Source organism: Salvelinus namaycush, chromosome 39, assembly GCF_016432855.1.
Source record: "Salvelinus namaycush isolate Seneca chromosome 39, SaNama_1.0, whole genome shotgun sequence".
Lineage (NCBI taxonomy): Eukaryota > Metazoa > Chordata > Actinopteri > Salmoniformes > Salmonidae > Salvelinus > Salvelinus namaycush.
The window spans coordinates 12,434,032-12,448,883 of NC_052345.1; the positions used below are offsets into that span (position 1 = coordinate 12,434,032).

General features: G+C 42.0%; 1 protein-coding gene across 1 annotated transcript in view; it reads left to right on the forward strand.

Moving 5' to 3' along the window:
- Positions 1-14,852, forward strand: part of LOC120032811 (ubiquitin carboxyl-terminal hydrolase 43-like) — a 134,859-nt gene that overhangs the window by 3,766 nt on the left and 116,241 nt on the right. The gene's annotated exons all lie outside the window — the stretch shown is intronic.

Sequence of the window (14,852 nt, forward strand, 5' to 3'; positions counted from 1 at the left end):
TTTCTAACTAATAAGCATGCTGTGTGTGTGCCCTGTGGCTCCCACCTGCCACAAACCCAGGTGAGGTGGCTTGTCTGCATTCCCTGGATGTCCTTACTGGGTGGAAGGGAGCGGTACTTCACATGCATGGGTGGTGCACTGAGTTTACCGAATGCTGATGAGAGTGAGCCAGACCAAGTCAACACAGTGGTCAGGGACTGCCAGGAAACCAGACGGCTGAGTCTGCGCAGGTGTCTGTCTGGCCTGATGATGTATGTACAGTTGAAGTCGGAAGTTTACATACACCTTAGCCAAATACATTTAAACTCAGTTTTTCACAATTCCTGAGATGTAATCCTAGTAAAAATTCCCTGTCTTAGGTCAGTTAGGATCACCACTTTATTTTAAGAATGTGAAATGTCAGAATAATAGTAGAGAGAATGATTTATTTCAGCTTTTATTTATTTCATCACATTCCCAGTGGGTCAGTTTACATACACTCAATTAGTATTTGGTAGCATTGCCTTTAAATTGTTTAACTTGGGTCAAACGGTTCGGGTAGCCTTTCACAAGCTTCCCACAGTAAGTTGGGTGAATTTTGGCCTATTCCTCCTGACAGAGCTGGTGTAACTGATTCAGGTTTGTAGGCCTCCTTGCTCACACACACTTTTTCAGATCTGCCCACAAATTTTCTATGGGATTGAGGTCAGGGCTTTGTGATGGCCACTCCATTACCTTGACTTTGTTGTCCTTAACTTCTAATTGGTCCCAATCCCGGATCCGGGAGCACCCTCATCAGTAAAAAAGCTGACTAGCATAGCCTAGCATAGCGCCACAAGTAAATACTAGCATCTAAATATCATGAAATCACAAGTCCAAGACACCAGATGAAAGATACACATCTTGTGAATCCAGCCATCATTTCTGATTTTTAAAATGTTTTACAGGGAAGACACAATATGTATTTCTATTAGCTAACCACGATAGCAAAAGACACAACTTTTTTTCCACCATTTTTTTACTGCATTTTTTACTATCACAAATTCGACCAAATAAAGATATAAATAGTCACTAACCAAGAAACAACTTCATCAGATGACAGTCTGATAACATTTTATTGTATAGCATATGTTTTGTTCGAAAAATGTGCATATTTCAGGTATAAATCATAGTTTTACATTGCAGCCACCATCACAACTCTCACCAAAGCAACTAGAATAACGACAGAGAGCAACGTGAATTACCTAAATACTCATCATAAAACATTTATGAAAAATACACAGTGTACAGCAAATGAAAGACAAAGATCTTGTGAATCCAGCCAATATTTCAGATTCTTTAAGTGTTTTACAGCGAAAACACAATTTAGCATTATATTAGCTTACTACAATAGCCAACCACACAGCAGCATTGATTCATGCACGTTAGCGATAGCGAATAAACCAGCAAAAGATATTAAATTTTTCACTAACCTTCTCAAAACTTCATCAGATGACAGTCCTATAACATCATATTACACAATACATATATTGTTTGTTCGAAAATGTGCATATTTAGCGGCACAAATCGTGGTTATACAATGAGAATAGTAGCCAAGCTGCAAACAAAATGTCGGGAGAAATCTTGGGAGAGGCACCTAATCTAATCAATAAATAATCATAAACTTGACTAAAAAATACAGGTTGGACAGCAAATGAAAGATACATTAGTTCTTAATGCAACCGCTGTGTTAGATTTTTAAAATTAACGTTACTACGACATACAGCGTGCGTTAAAGCGAGACCGCACCGAAATTAATGGCGGAATAGTAGTTTAACATTTTTCAACAGAACAACGAATTAACATCATAAATAGTTCTTACTATTTGATGAGCTTCCATCAGAATCTTGTGCAAGTTGTCCTTTGTCCAGAAGAATCGTTGCTCGGTTGTAGATTGTCGTCTTCAACTTTGGAATTAGCAGCAAACATTAGCCATGTGACGAAGACGTGTCCAACTCACTATAACGCAGCACAAATGAAATACCGAAAATCGCAATATACTGATATAAACTGATATAACTCGGTTTAAAATAACTACATTATGATGGTTTTAACACCTATATCGAATAAAATCAGAGCCGGATATATCTAAAGCCTACAACGAGAGCTTTTCAGAATGCAATCCTGAGGTCTGTCATGCGTCTTGGCGAACGTTGAAAAGACTGCACACCCGGTTCCAAGAGCTTTTATACGGCCTCAGAACTACCCAGACACCCCATTCCAATTCCCACTGCTTACTGACATCTAGGGGAAGGCGTATGCAGTGCATGTAGACCCATAGATTACATGCAAATTTATAAACTGACCCTGGAACAGAGCCCCCGATTTGAGATTTTTCAGTTCCTGACAGGAAGTTTGCTGCAAAATGAGTTCTGTTTTACTCACAGATATAATTCAAACGGTTTTAGAAACTAGAGAGTGTTTTCTATCCAATAGTAATAATAATATGCATATTGTACGAGCAAGAATTGAGTACGAGGCAGTTTAATTTGGGAACGAATTTTTACAAAGGCGAAATGGCGCCCCCCTATTGAGAAAAGGTTTTAAGCCATTTTGCCACAACTTTGGAAGAATGCTTGGGGTCATTGTCCATTTGGAAGACCCATTTGCGACCAAGCTTTAACTTCCTGACTGTTGTCTTGAGATGTTGCTTCAATATATCTACATCATTTTCCTTCCTCGTGATTAGAGGTCGACCGATTATGATTTTTCAATGCCGATACCGATTATTGGAGGACCAAAAAAAGCCGATACCGATTAATCGGACAAATTTTATATATATATATTTGTAATAATGACAATTACAACAATACTGAATGAACAATGAACACTTTTATTTTACCTTAATATAATACATCAATAAAATCAATTTAGTCTCAAATAAATAATGAAACATGTTCAATTTGGTTTAAATAATGCAAAAACGAAGTGTTGGAGAAGAAAGTAAAAGTGCAATATATGCCATGTAAAAAAGCTAACGTTTAAGTTCCTTGCTCAGAACATGAGAACATATGAAAGCTGGTGGTTCCTTTCAACATGAGTCTTCAATATTCCCAGGTAAGAATTTTTAGGTTTGAGTTATTATAGGAGTATTTCTCTCTATACCATTTGTATTTCATATACCTTTGATTATTGGATGTTCTAATAGGCACTTTATTATTGCCAGCCTAATCTCGGGAGTTGATAGGCTTGAAGTCATAGACAGTGCAGAGCTGCTGGCAAACGCAGGAAAGTGCTGTTTGAATGAATGCTTACGAGCCTGCTGCTGCCTACCACCGCTCAGTCAGACTGCGCTATCAAATCATAGACTTAATTATAATATAATAACACACAGAAATACGAGCCTTAGGTCATTAATATGGTCAAATCCTGAAACTATCATTACGAAAACAAAACGTTTATTCTTTCAGTGAAATACGGAACCGTTCCGTATTTTATCTAACGGGTGGCATCCATAGGTCTAAATATTGCTGTTACATTGCACAACCTTCAATGTTATGTCATAATTATGTAAAATTCTGGCAAATTAGTTCGCAACGAGCCAGGCGGCCCAAACTGTTGCATATACCCTGACTCTGCGTTCAATGAACGCAAGAGAAGTGACACAATTTGCCTAGTTAATATTGCCTGCTAACATGAATTTCTTTTAACTAAATATGCAAATACGCTTTTGTTAAATCATCCCCCGTTTGGCGAAGTTGGCTGTCTTTGTTAGGAAGAAATGGTCTTCACACAGTTCGCAACGAGCCAGGCGGCCCAAACTGCTGCATATAGCCTGACTCTGTTGCACAGAACGCAAGAGAAGTGACACAATTTTCCTAGTTAAAAGTATTTAAAGTTAGCAGGCAATATTAACTAAATATGCAGGTTTAAAAATATATACTTGTGTATTGATTTTAAGAAAGGCGTTGATGTTTATGGTTAGGTACACATTGGTGCAATGACAGTGCTTTTTTCGCGAATGCGCTTGTTAAACCACCCGTTTGGCGAAGTAGGCTGTGATTCAATGATAAATTAACAGGCACCGCATCGATTATATGCAACGCAGGACAAGCTAGATAAACTAGTAATATCATCAACATGTGTAGTTAACTAGTGATTAAGTTAAGATTGATTGTTTTTTATAAGATAAGTTTAATGCTAGCTAGCACCTTACCGTGGCTCCTTGCTGCACTCGCATAACAGGTAGTCAGTCTTCCACGCAGTCTCCTCGTGGAGTGCAATGTAATCGGCCATAATCGGTGTCTAAAAATGCTGATTACCGATTGTTATGAAAACTTGAAATCGGACCTAATTAATCGGCCATTCCGATTAATCGGTCGACCTTTACTCGTGATACCATTTATTTTGTGAAGGGCACCAGTCCCTCCTGCAGCAAAGCACTCCCACAACATGATGCTGCCACACCCGTGCTTCACGGTTGGGATGGTGTTCTTCGGCTTGCAAGCCTCCCCCTTTTTCCTCCAAACATAACGATGGTCATTATGGCCAAACAGTTTCATCAGACCAGAGGACATTTCCCCATGTGCAGTTGCAAACCGTAGTCTGGCTTTTTTATGGCGGTTTTGGAGCAGTGGCTTCTTCCTTGCTGAGTGGAAATAGGACTTGTTTTACTGTGGATATAGATACTTTTGTACCTGTTTCCTCCAGCATCTTCACAAGGTCCTTTGCTGTTGTTCTGGGATTGATTTGCACTTTTCGCACCAAAGTATGTTCATCTCTAGGAGACAAAACGCGTCTCCTTCATGAACGGTATGACGGCTGCGTGGTCCCATGGTGTTTATACTTGTGTCCTATTGTTTGTACAGATGAACGTGGTACCTTCAGGCATTTGGAAATTGCTCCCAAGGATGAACCAGACTTGTGGAGGTCTACAATTATTTTTCTGAGGTCTTGGCTGATTTCTTTAGATTTTCCCATGATGTCAAGCAAAGAGTCACTGAGTTGACCTCCAATTGACTCAAATGATGTCAATTAGCCTATCAGAAGCTTCTAAAGCCATGACATAATTTTCTGGAATTTCCAAGCTGTTTAAAGGCACAGCCAACTTAGTGTATGTAAACTTATGACCCACTGGAATTGTGAGACAGTGAATTATAAGTGAAATAATCTGTCTGTAAACAATTGTTGGAAAAATTACTTGTGTCATGCACAAAGTAGATGTCCTAACCGACTTGCCAAAACTATAGTTTGTTAACAAGAAATGTGTGGAGTGGTTGAAAAACGAGTTTTAATGACTCCAACCTAAGTGTATGTAAACTTCCGACTTCAACTGTATGTCTATGGTCTGGCCCCACAGGGACACCTGTGGCTGGTCATCCAGGGGCACGGTGCCCAAAGCTAATACCCCCGGGCCTGGATTAATGACATTGCTCACTCTCATTTACTGGAACCTTTGGACCTATGCTGCAAATATAGATGGTACCAGAATTCTGTATTAGAACATTTTGATTTGGTTCGGCTAATAGGCTTTAAGCTAATTATGCTTCCAGCAGTAATTTGTGGAAATCGAACTGCGATGCAAAGATAGAGGGCTTTGAGGTGAAGGATTTCAGAAGCTTCAGAACAGGTAGGGCAAAGTGAGATACTTTTTGAAGTTTATATGTTAAGTTTTGTGTGCAGTCATTCAAAATGTAGTACTCAGATCTATTGAATAATCAATTGCCCTTGGGTATAGGTATTCCCATTCATTCATTCTAATTCATTCCCTCCTCTCACTGCAGTTGTACGGATGGCTTTGACTTGAACAATACACTGATTTCTATCTGTTGGTCCTCTTTGGGTGAGATGAGGATGTTTACTGCTGTAGCAGTGCAGCCCAGTGCATTTAGCCTGGGAAAGGTGAACAAGCTCCACTGGTGCGTATGGAGAGTGCAGCAGTGAGATCCAAAACAAACAAGAAATTGTGTTGGTGAAAGACAGGAAAACACCCACCCATCCATTTACTCCTGTCCCCCATATGAATGGTACTAGTTTGTGATGAGGAAAGATTCTGCACAGTGGTTCTTTGACAGCTAATTGTTATTATCAATGTCAGTGTGCTTTTAAAGAGCACTAGTCAGAGGCATTGGTCTGGTGAACAAGTTCAACAGTGACTGAGTGAGGATAAAAGTTGGCTCTGCGAGCTTTTCCCTCCCCTCACTTTCCTTGCTGAGTCTGGAGGTGGTGGTTGTATCATGTTTCTCCATGACTCCTGTGTAGGCGGTGGTGGGTGCGAGTGGGTGTCATGTTGGTTGTTTTGGAGCACAGACAGAGATGCAGTGTTTTCCTGTCTCTGCTTTCTTTCAAGAGCTACGGTACTCACACACACAGTCTCTCTCTCTCTCTCTCTCTCTCTCTCTCTCTCTCTCTCTCTCTCTCTCTCTCTCTCTCTCTCTCTCTCTCTCTCTCTACTCAGAAAAGCTCTGACAATATAATGAAAAACACAGTGAGAAATATGTCTGTGATATGGCTATGTAAGTACTGCAATTTGAGCGCATTTCCGCTGGATGTATTCACCACCATGATCAATGGTCTAGGTTCAACGGGGGGGTTAATCAATTTCAACTACGCTAGGCTGTAAGACCACCCAATCACGTAGAAGGTGGCTGGAACGACATTACTCCCCACTTTATCTTAGTGAAGGGAATGGCACAGAAACCGTTAAAGGAGCAATCGGCAATATTTACAGCTGTTCAGTGGTCATTTTAATTAATGATATACAGGACACCCATTGATTCTTGAAGAATACAACACAAATGCCTCATGAGCTTAGTACAACTGTCTTACCCTACCATATCCCAAATGATGAGGTTATTTTACTCCATTGTTCAGCTTTTTTGTAAATTACGTGGTAGGGCTGCCGTTTGGCCACCCGAAATATGTACTAGTGATTGTGCCATTAGGAAAAGTAGTGCATTTTATAGGAAGTACGGTACCATTTGGGATGCAGCTATAGGAGTTTAAACTTCTCCATTACAATAGTGTTAACAGAGAGCCTTTCCCAGGCTGTAAACCACTCAGAGATGATTATGACCAGTCGCAATTCATCCTTTGTTTCCTTCTCTATTCTTGATGGTAGTAAATCACACATTAGGGTCGTCGTCGCGGAGACAAGGCAAAGGCTTTGGGCTTTACTCTGTCGACACACTGGCAGCATATCTGGAGGAGGATTTCATGTTATGTTACCGAGACTCTTGGGGAAATGAAATCTTGGAGAGCCTTGCACCCAAAATCTTATGTTGTCTTGCCATAATTAATAGTAGTTTTCATTCTTTTGGAGGTGAATACATGAACATGAAGTCTAGCATCCAAACTAGTATGTCCTCTGCCATCATATATATTTTTTGGGGTGAATTCAGATACAGTATAACTCAGATTAATCAGGATCAAAGAGTTTTAGGCTTAAAAAACTCAGACGGGGGTGTCTAGCGTGGGGAGCCAGGAGACAGGCAAGAGCATTTGCTTGGTGGCCGGGACTGCAGTGGGCCGAGGTTTGTGTTTCTCTCCCCCCGACCAGCGGTCGTCCTCCAGGGGAGAAGCGGGGGGAGGCTGGGTCGTCTGGAGCTCAGCTGAGATTGATGAGTGGAAAGAATGGCGAAAATGAGAGAGGGAACGAGGGAGGTAGAGTATGGGGGAAAAGAGGGAGCAGAAGGGGGAGGCTTTATCGAGTGGCGGGAATGGAAGGAGAGGCAGGGCAGGAGAGGAATTAAGTGATGACACGTCAGTGTCTGCCTGGTCAGCGGAGGAGAGGATCGCCAACCAGCAACACAAGGCTGCTGTAGAAAAATGTAAAAGGAATGGAGGTGCCAGAAATGATGGTGATGGATACCGTCCAGGCTCATTCCCACTAGGCAGCAACATCTACTCTTGCGTGTGTGTGTGCCCAAGCTCTTGCTTGTGTGTGTCAACATCACAACCTCCAAAGCTTATGTAATATCATAATTCCTCATGGTTCTCCCTCCCAGACTGTCATTGTGGAATCTAACAAAGTCCATTTGACAGGCCAGGTTGGGGTGAGGTGAGTTGGGGTGACCCTGTAAATGTGTTTTTGAAGGAGAGGAGTCATTTTGTTAATGTATGGCACATTCCTAGTCCCGATGGAGCTCTCCTTATACCTCGCTGTTTACACTGAAGGTGATGTGGGGTACTTGTGAGACCAATGCTAAAGAGGGGAAAGTCAAACACTCTCCAGCTCACTGTCTTGGATGCCAGGGCAGGCGTGGTGTGTGTGTGTGTGTGTGTGTGTGTGTGTGTGTGTGTGTGTGTGTGTGTGTGTGTGTGTGTGTGTGTGTGTGTGTGTGTGTGTGTGTGTGTGCGTGCGTGCGTGCGTGCGTGCGTGCGCGCGCGCGCGCGCGTGTGTGTGATGTTATTGCCTGAGTGTGGGGGTCTCAACCTCTTCTTAGATGTGAGAGGGTGAGAGAGGGCGACTTTGTCAACTGCCCCTGGAGACTGTGCAGGTTAATGGTGTACCTGTGTTTATTTAAGAGGCTAGGTTAGGTCACCCTCAACTGTATTTTGAGTGTTTGCAATCGTTTCTATCTCTCTATCTGTCTCTAGTCTCACCCTCCAGCAAATGTTTGCCTCACCTCTCTAGTAAAAAGTAACTTGCAAGGCACCATGACATGGCGGAAGGGGAGTGCACTGTAGTACCGTATAGTCTGCCTATGTTTACTGTGGTTATGGAATAAGGTGCATCTTCACCATGGAGACCAGCAGTACCCTAAAGACAGCTGAGGAGTACAAACAGATTTTAAAGAGGGGAGCAAATATGGTCTGGCATCATCACCTGTCACACAGTGACACACACACAAAGTCATAAATCATTCAATCCAACAAACTATATATAAAACACATTTGACATTTCTACTTCTTGACATATTAATCGTTGGCTATCCGATTCAAAATGTCCCAACCAACACATTTTACACCCAGGTTCTCTCAAATCCCTTCAATGATTACCAAATAGCCTGGATTATTATTCCCATGCTCCCCGTGGGGACAGAAACACAGTATATCATGTTTGTTTTGGCACCTTCATGGCCAGTCATTAAATGTTAGTGTCAGGTGTCTAAGCTGTCTGTCTGTGATTTGGTTGGTTATGATGATGATGATAAATGGAGGCAGATACAGGCTTACTCAAACAGGCCTCAAAATGTTAGAGAATGTTATTCGTACTACTTTGGTGGGATTACGCCTCTATCTCCTCTCAGGCATAGGGTGGGTGTGAAAAGTAAAGACTATGTTGATATGTCTATGCAGATATCAAGGGGAATTCCTTTGAACAAGAAGTGCAATCTGTTTTTGAAGGATGGGGTGGTGTCCTTACTAGAGGTCGACCGATTATTCGGAATGGACGATTAATTAGGGCCGATTTCAAGTTTTCATAACAATCGGAAATCGGTATTTTTGGACACCGATTTTTATTTATTTATTAGATTTTTTTTTTTAACACCTTTATTTAACTAGGCAAGTCAGTTAAGAACAAATTCTTATTTTCAATGGCGGCCTAGGAACGGTGGGTTAACTGTCTTGTTCAGGGGCAGAACGATAGATTTTTACCTCTGGGATTCAATCTTGCAACCTTATGGTTAACTAGTCCAACGCTCTAACCACCTGCCTCTCATTGCACTCCACGAGGAGCCTGCCTGTTACGCGAATGCAGTAAGAAGCCAAGGTAAGTTGCTAGCTAGCATTAAACTTATCTTATAAAAAACAATCAATCAATCAATCACAATCACTAGTTAACTACACATGGTTGATGATATTACTAGTTTATCTAGCGTGTCCTGCGTTGCATATAATCGATGCGGTGCGTATTTGCGAAAAAGGACTGTCGTTGCTCCAACGTGTACCTAACCATAAACATCAATGCCTTTCTTAAAATCAATACACAAGTATATATTTTTAAACCTGCATATTTAGTTAATATTGCCTGCTAACATGAATTTCTTTGTGTCACTTCTCTTGCAACAGAGTCAGGGTATATGCAGCAGTTTGGGCCGCTTCACTGTGTGAAGACTATTTCTTCCAAATAAAGACAGCCAACTTCGCCAAACGGGGGAGGATTTAACAAAAGCGCATTTGCGAAAAAAGCACAATCATTGCACATAAACATCAATGCCTTTCTTATAATCAATACACAGAAGTATATATTTTTAAACCTGCATATTTAGCTAAAAGAAATCCAGGTTAGCAGGCAATATTAACCATGTGAAATTGTGTCACTTTTCTTGCGTTCATTGCATGCAGAGTCAGGGTATATGCAACAGTTTGGGCCGCCTGGCTCGTTGCGAACTAATTTGCCAGAATTTTACGTAATTATGACATAACATTGAAGGTTGTGCAATGTAACAGGAATATTTAGGCCCCGTGTGGCTCAGTTGGTAGAGCATGGCGCTACGCCAGGGTTGTGGGTTCGATTCCCACGGGGGGCCAGTACAAAAAAAGTATGAATGTATGTACTTGTAAGTCGCTCTGGATAAGAGCGTCTGTTAAATGTAAATGTAAATTTAGACTTATGGATGCCACCCGTTAGATAAAATACGGAACGGTTCCGTATTTCACTGAAAGAATAAACGTTTTGTTTTCGAGATGATAGTTTCCGGATTCGACCATATTAATGATCTAAGGCTCGTATTTCTGTGTGTTATTATGTTATAATTAAGTCTATGATTTGAAAGAGCAGTCTGACTGAGCGATGGTAGGCACCAGAAGGCTCGTAAGCATTCATTCAAACTGCACTGTCCTTTGATAGGCAGAGAGAGTGACTAGGATTAGTGAAAAAAGGCTGTGTCTGAAATGGCACGCTATTCCCTATATAGTGCACTACTTTTGACCAGAACCCTTGTCAAAAGTAGTGCACTACATAGGGAATAAGATGCCATTTCAGATACAGCCACAGTCAACATGTCTACTCCCTCGGAGGGCCCTCTTCATAATGATTAAGCTCATTAGTGGTCCATCTCAGGTAGTAGGGAGGTAGGGGGCCTCACATTTGCGAAAAAAGCACAATCATTGCACGAATGTACCTAACCATAAACATCAATGCCTTTCTTATAATCAATACACAGAAGTATATATTTTTAAACCTGCATATTTAGCTAAAAGAAATCCAGGGTAGCAGGCAATATTAACCATGTGAAATTGTGTCACTTTTCTTGCGTTCATTGCATGCAGAGTCAGGGTATATGCAACAGTTTGGGCCGCCTGGCTCGTTGCGAACTAATTTGCCAGAATTTTACGTAATTATGACATAACATTGAAGGTTGTGCAATGTAACAGGAATATTTAGACTTATGGATGCCACCCGTTAGATAAAATACGGAATGGTTCCGTATTTCACTGAAAGAATAAACGTTTTGTTTTCGAGATGATAGTTTCCGGATTCGACCATATTAATGATCTAAGGCTCGTATTTCTGTGTGTTATTATGTTATAATTAAGTCTATGATTTGAAAGAGCAGTCTGACTGAGCGATGGTAGGCACCAGCAGGCTCGTAAGCATTCATTCAAACAGCACTTTTGTGCGTTTTGCCAGCAGCTCTTCGCAATGCTTCAAGCATTGCGCTGTTTATGACTTCAAGCCTATCAACTCCCGAGATTAGGCTGGTGTAACCGATGTGAAATGGCCAGCTAGTTAGCGGGGTGCGCGCTAATAGCGTTTCAAACGTCACTCGCTCTGAGACTTGGAGTAGTTGTTCCCCTTGCTCTACATGGGTAACGCTGCTTCGAGGGTGGCTGTTGTCAAGGTGTTCCTGGTTCGAGCCCAGGTAGGGGCGAGGAGAGGGACGGAAGCTATACTGTTACACTGGCAATACTAAAGTGCCTATAAGAACATCCAATAGTCAGAGGTATATGAAGTACAAATCATATAGAGAGAAATAGTCCTATAATTCCTATAATAACTACAACCTAAAACTTCTTACCTGGGAATATTGAAGACTCATGTTAAAAGGAACCACCAGCTTTCATATGTTCTCATGTTCTGAGCAAGGAACTTAAACGTTAGCTTTCTTACATGGCACATATTGCACTTTTACTTTCTTCTCCAACACTTTGTTTTTGCATTATTTAAACCAAATTGAACATGTTTCATTATTTATTTGAGGCTAAATTGATTTTATTGATGTATTATATTAAGTTAAAATAAGTGTTCATTCAGTATTGTTGTAATTGTCATTATTACAAATAAATTTAGAAAATCGTCCGATTAATCGGTATCGGCTTTTTTGTTCCTCCAATAATCGGTATCGGTATCGGCGTTGAAAAATCATAATCGGTCGACCTCTAGTCCTTACTTACTTAGCAACAGTGCTGCTGTGCAGACCCATTAACATGCCATAGTAGCAGGATCACCTCTGGACGTCAACACAACAAAATATGTGCACACAGCAGAACATAACCCCTCTTTCCAAGCACTCCTTCTCTCAATCCCCTGTCCTAATGAAGCTATCACAGCTCTGTGATGTCATCAGGTTTCTGCTTCCCAGACACAGCGGGCCCACGGTAACCTTGGACACATCGGTTGCTGTCCCCACCACTCTCTCCGCCACCTCCGTTTCTGTTTCCCCCTTTCCCTTTTACCCTTTCTGGGGTAGCAACATAACATAACATAACTGCACTGTCCTTTGATAGGCAGAGAGAGTGACTAGGATTAGTGAAAAAAGGCTTTGTCTGAAATGGCACGCTATTCCCTATATAGTGCACTACTTTTGACCAGAACCCTTGTCAAAAGTAGTGCACTACATAGGGAATAAGATGCCATTTCAGATACAGCCACAGTCAACATGTCTACTCCCTCGGAGGGCCCTCTTCATAATGATTAAGCTCATTAGTGGTCCATCTCAGGTAGTAGGGAGGTAGGGGGCCTCGCATCCTGTCCCATGTTTATATTTAGAACACTGGCGGTGTGATGCAGCAATTTTTTATGAAGCGTGGAGGAGCGTCTGGGATCGGGCTTTGTTACTCAGAGGGCAGAGGGAGGAATGGAGAGAGTTGAGGGGGGAGAAGAGAGAAGGAGAGAGGGAGAGAGAGAGATGGCTGGTGGGAATGGAAAGTAGCCACCTGGATGTCCTGATGGTGTTGTTATTAGCTATGCCCATCACTGTCTCAAGGAGAGCCAGGGTTGGGTAGATTACTTTCTAAATGTTACAGTTACTAGTTACTAATCCAAAATTGTAATCAGTAACATAACTTTTGGATTGCCCAAACTCGGTAACGTAATCTGATTACTTTCCGTTACTTTTGGATTACTTTACCCTTAAGAGGCATTAGAACAAGACAACAATTATCAATCAATCGCATTTGGTGTGTCATCGTAACATAGTGGTCTCTGACTTTGGTCAGGTGGAACAAACTTTAACTTTCCATATTTTCAATGCAAAATGTAAAGTCATTGAGAAAACAGAAAGGTGTCATAATATATACTACATGACCAAAACTATGTGGACACCTGCTCACCTAACATCTCATTCCAAAATCATGGCCGTTAATATGGTGTCGGCCCCCCCCTTTTCTGCTATAACAGCCTCCATTCTTCTGGGTAGGCTTTCCACAAGATGTTGGAACATTGCTGCGGGGACTTGCTTCCATTCAGCCACAAGAGCATTAGTGAGATCGGGCACTGATGTTGGGCGATTAGGCCTGGCTCGCAGTAGGCATTTCAATTCATCCCATAGGTGTTTGATGCGGTTTAGGTCAGGGCTCTGTGCAGGCCAGTCAAGTTCTTCCACACCGATCTCGACAAACCATTTCTGTATGGACCTCGCTTTGAAACAGGAAAGAGCCTTCCCCAAACTGTTGCCACAAAGTTGGAAGCACATAATCGTTTAGAATGTCATTGTATGCTGTAGCGTTAAGATTTCCCTTCACTGGAACTAAGGGGCCAAGAAAAACTTGAAAAACAGCCCCAGACCATTATTCCTCCTCCACCAAACTTTACACTTGGCACTATACATTCGGGCAGGTAGCGTTCTCCTGGCATCTGCCAAACCCAGATTCCTCTGTCGGACTGCCAGATGGAGAAGCTTGACTCATCACTCTAGAGAACGCATTTGCTCTGCTCCAGAGTCCAATGGTGGCGAGCTTTACACCACTCCAGTCGACGCTTGGCAGTGCACATGGTGATCTTAGGCTTGTGTGCGACTGCCCGGCCATGGAAACCCATTTCATGAAGCCCCCGACGAACCTTTCTTGTGCTGACATTGCTTCCAGAGGCAGTTTGGAACTCGGTAGTGAGTGTTGCAACCGAGGGCAGACAATTTTTACAAGCTACGAGCTTCAGCACTCGGAGGTACCATTCTGTGAGCTTGTGTGGCCTACCACTTCAGGGCTGAGCCGTTGTTGCTCCTAGACATTTCCACTTCACAATACAGCACTTACAGTTGACCGGGGCAGCTCTAGCAGGGCAGAAATTTGACGAACTGACTTGTTGGAAAGGTGGCATCCTATGACGGTGTCACGTTGAAAGTCACTGAGCTCTTCAGTAAAGGCCATTCTACTGGCAATGTTTGTCTATGGAGATTGCATGGCTGTGTGCTTGATTTTATATACCTGTCAGCAACGGGTGACAGCTGAACGGGTGACAGCAGACAGCTGAAATAGTCAAATCTACTAATTTGAAGGTGTGTCCAAATACTTCTGGTGATGTAGTGTATTTTTTCGCAAACATCCTTTCTGAATTTAAAAGTAATCCAAGAAGTATCTGTAATCTGATGACAATATTTTTTCTGGTAACGTAACTCAGTGGTTCCCAAACTGTGGTGCGTGCCCGGGGGGGTGGGGGAGGGGTCGTTGTTTAGAAAAATATATATTTTAAGGAACTCAGTCTGGCTTTCAACTTACTCTTGAAAGTT